Source organism: Triticum dicoccoides, chromosome 2A, assembly GCF_002162155.2.
Source record: "Triticum dicoccoides isolate Atlit2015 ecotype Zavitan chromosome 2A, WEW_v2.0, whole genome shotgun sequence".
NCBI classification, from domain to species: domain Eukaryota; kingdom Viridiplantae; phylum Streptophyta; class Magnoliopsida; order Poales; family Poaceae; genus Triticum; species Triticum dicoccoides.
In genome coordinates this window covers 398347934-398352286 of record NC_041382.1, presented here as the reverse complement: position 1 = coordinate 398352286, position 4353 = coordinate 398347934, and the positions used below count along the sequence as shown (strand labels likewise).

The window sequence follows — 4353 nt, the reverse complement described above, 5'->3', positions numbered from 1 at the left end:
TCTACGTACCCTCGTAGACCGAAGCGGAAGCGTTGACGCAACGTAGAGGAAGTAGTCGTACGTCTTCCCGGTCCAACCGATCCAAGCACCGTTACTCCAGCACCTCCGAGTTCTTGACACACGTACAGCTCGATGACGCACCCCGGGCTTCGATCCAGCAAAGCTTCGGGGAGGAGTTCCGTCAGCACGACGGCGTGGTGACGATCTTGATGTTCAACTGTCGCAGGGCTTCGCCTAAGCACCGCTACAATATGACCGAGGTGTAATATCGCGGAGAGGGGCACCGCACACAGCTAAGGAACGATCACGAAGATCAACTTGTGTGTCCATGGGGTGCCCCCTACCCCCGTATATAAAGGAGTGGGGGAGGGGAGGGCCGGCCCTCTTCTATGGCGCGCCCTGGGGAGTCCTACTCCCACCGGGAGTAGGATTCCCCCTTTCCTAGTCCAACTAGGAGTCCTTCCATGTATTAGGAGTAGGAGACAAGGAAGGGGAAGAGAGAAGGGAAGGAAGGAGGGGGTGCGGCCCCTCCCCCTAGTCCAATTCGGACTAGGCCATGGGGGGGGCGCGCGTCCTGCCCTAGGCAGCCCCTCTCTCTTTCCCGCAGGGCCCAATAAGGCCCAATACTTCTTCCCGGCGAATTCCCGTAACTCTCCGGTACTCCGAAAAATACCCGAATCACTCAGAACCTTTCCGAACTCCGAATATAGTCATCCAATATATCGATCTTTACGTCTCGATCATTTCGAGACTCCTCGTCATGTCCCCGATCTCATCCGGGACTCCGAACTCCTTCGGTACATCAAAACTCATAAACTCATAATGAAACTGTCATCGAAACCTTAAGCGTGTGGACCCTACGGTTCGAGAACAATGTAGACATGACCGAGACACGTCTCCGGTCAATAAACAATAGCGGGACCTGGATGCCCATATTGGTTCCTACATATTCTACGAAGATCTTTATCGGTCAGACCGCATAACAACATACGTTGTTCCCTTTGTCATCGTATGTTACTTGCCCGAGATTCGATCGTCGGTATCCAATACCTAGTTCAATCTCGTTACCGGCAAGTCTCTTTACTCGTTCCGTAATACATCATCTCGCAACTAACTCATTAGTTGCAATGCTTGCAAGGCTTAAGTGATGTGCATTACCGAGAGGGCCCAGAGATACCTCTCCGACATTCGGAGTGACAAATCATAATCTCGAAATACGCCAACCCAACAAGTACCTTTCGAGACACCTGTAGAGCACCTTTATAATCACCCAGTTACGTTGTGACGTTTGGTAGAACACAAAGTGTTCCTCCTGTAAACGGAAGTTGCATAATCTCATAGTCATAGGAACATGTATAAGTCATGAAGAAAGCAATAGCAACATACTAAATGATCGGGTGCTAAGATAACGGAATGGGTCATGTCAATCAGATCATTCAACTAATGATGTGATCCCGTTAATCAAATAACAACTCCTTGTTCATGGTTAGGAAACATAACCATCTTTGATTAATACAATTCTAGCATGAATAATAAACATTTATCATGAAATAAGGAAATAAATAATAACTTTATTATTGCATCTAGGGCATATTTCCTTCATTTAGTTGGGTCTTCTTGGTGTTATTCTTTAGTAACGGGAAACGTCCTAGTTATGTAACAAATATCGAACCACTCAATTATTTAAATTTGAACTTCTAGGTCTTTTTCGAAAAGAGTGAAAATCGTTTTTATAAACTGTTAAAACTGTTTAGTTTGTTTAATTTGACCTTTTTGGTATTGTAATAAACATTGAACATCTCCCTTATTTAAATTTGAACCTCTATGTCTTTTTTAGAAAAGAGGAAAATCCATTTTTTATAAATTTTGAAGTACAGTAGTTTTAAAATTTTGAACTTCTGAGTATATTCTTTAGTAACGAGGAAATCCATGTTTAATATTAAACATCAAACTGCTCCGCTATTTAAATTTGAACTTCTAGGTTTTTTCACCTTCTCTATTATTTTATATTTAAACTTGTAAGTGCTTTCAATTTGACCCTCTCGGTTTTGTAATAAACATTGAACTTCTCAGTTCGATAAATTTGAACCTCTAGGATTTCTTAGAGATGTGGAAAAGCCATTTTTTAAAATAAAATTTGAACTTCCATGTTTTTGAAATGTTAAAAATTCCTTTAACATTGAGTTACTTCTTTTTATTTTTTCACTCGAGTTTCTTCGTGTGAAAATACCATATTTTTTTATGTCAACTTTTAACAGCGAAGGTTCAGACTTCTCTCTCACGTAAAATAATTTTCTTTTTTAAGTTTTGTAAGTGTTCTACTTTTTCCAAATTTTACTCACTCTTTGTTTCAAAAGTTTTGATTTCTGTTCCATGGACTTGTTGGTTTCGCCCTGAACTTCCATTTTCTTTACAAGTTTACAAACATTACATAGACGTCCAGAGTTGCAATTGTAAGTACGTACTAAAGAAATTGGTTCCATTATCTTTAAAGATGAACACTTTGTAAAGGACACTGGGTAAATGGGAAAAATGGGGCCAAATGGCAATACGGTAGAGCTATTCACCACCACACATTTTTTATCCTCTCATCATTGTACGTGTTCTCTCACACACTTTGATTGTCTTTTTGCTCGTTCTCTCCTAGGATGATTAAATCCAGCATTGCCGTAGCAACTAGGAACATGCACAAATACCATTATTTTGCAACTGATGAAAAAGGTGGATTAACATAGTTGCAAAATTTTAATTCTCTTTTTTGTAATGAACAGATGCTCATCTGTGAAATGAATGGTCATTTTTTAGAGTGAATTGTGCATCTCTTATTTTGGTTAGTTAACTATCATAGAACAAACACTACTTTTTATAACTGAGTAAATTGCCTTTTTTAGTGGTCTGCATTAGACACATTTTAGCATCAAATATATGATGTTCGCATGAACCAGAGACGGAGAAAACTCAAAATGAATGTAGACACGGAAGCATACGAGTCACTGAAGCAAATGAATATCCTCACGCACCATCCATTCGCAAGCAGCCAGCGTGGTGTCGGCCTCTAGGCGAGATGGCTGCCTGCACGGCCGTCGGAATTGAGGACCCGGGGGTTGTGTGCAGTTGTCGCCCTCGATGGGTCAAGGAGCCCCGTGGACACAGGACGACGGGGATGGCAGCGGAGCAGTCCGTGGTGGCGCGTGCGAGCAGTCCATGTTCCACACATGCTCTGTATCTCTGTTTGCTCTTGCTTATCCATCAAAATCAAGGCGTCGACTTCATTAGGAGAAAAAAAATTAGCATTGGCAGAATAGCAGTAGCATTAGCTAGAAAGGCTACCTCTTGCGTCTTCAGGCCGGCGGATGGTCACCCAACAGCAACAAGCTAGGACGAGATTGCGTGCACCCTGCGAGCTGGATCCCTGGAAGCAACCTTCCTCGAGAAGGTCGAGGTGGCCTTTGCGAGAAGGTTAACCAGTAGACGAAGGTTCAGGGGTTGGGGAAAGCAGACGGGTTGGGGTGCCGCGACGTCGGGCGGATGCAATGTGGAGCAGCTGCAGCGGGAAGAAGGCAGGGTGCGGTGGTGGAGTGCAGGGCCGGGGCGACAGCGCCCGTGGTGGCTTGTGGTGAGGACGATGATAGCGTGGAGGTCACGAGACCAAGGCGTCTGACCCTGCCGATGGCGTCGAGCCCCTGGACGGCGGCTTCGCCGGAGACCTAGGCCTGCATCCCGGTCCTGGAGGCGACGGCTCGCGTGACTGAGAGGCCGGCGGCAGCGTCGCGGGAGGAGGCCGGCGTCATGGGACGAGGCCGGCGGTTGCGTGGGAGGAGGCCGGCGGCAGGAGGCTAGCAGCGGCGGCACGGGAGGAGGCCGGTGGGAGGTTGAGGCGGACCACGACGGTGAATCTGGTAGCTCAGGAGGACGTCGCGCGTGGGGGTTGGGGGGAGGCCCCGCCGACGGTAGGGGCTTGAGGGGGGGAGGGGGGCTACGGCCAGCAGCGGTGGGTGGAGGCCTGGCGCCGGTGGCTTGGGGAGGGTGGCGCGCCGTTGACCGGCGGCGGTGGGTGGAGGCGCGCCGGATCGGGATGGTGGGGAATCAGGGTGGTGGCAGGACGAGATTAGTAGGGACGGAACCTTTTTTCTGTTTGTGGCTTTTCTTTTTTCTTCGCTGCTAGTTCGGAAGTTTCGGAATGTGTCGGTGGCGCTCTTATAGGGCCGACCGTGATCAGAATAGTTATTCTGATCCCAGGTGTCGTGGGGAACGAGCACCTATGGGGCAAAGGGGGCCCCTTCTGGTCCGGCAAAGGAGCGGAGGGCGCACGCAGAGCAGATCGAGGCGAGGGCACGCGGGGGGAATTTTTAC

General features: G+C 47.5%; 1 long non-coding RNA gene across 1 annotated transcript; it reads right to left on the bottom strand.

Annotated features, from left to right (window-relative positions):
* Window positions 1-2735: 2735 nt before the first annotated feature.
* On the bottom strand, window positions 2736-4144 carry LOC119354686. Its single transcript, XR_005171175.1, has 2 exons — window positions 3331-4144; window positions 2736-3267 (listed from the first exon to the last, which is right to left on the bottom strand). It is a non-coding gene; the product is annotated as an uncharacterized LOC119354686 (long non-coding RNA).
* Between the last annotated feature and the right edge of the window lie 209 nt (window positions 4145-4353).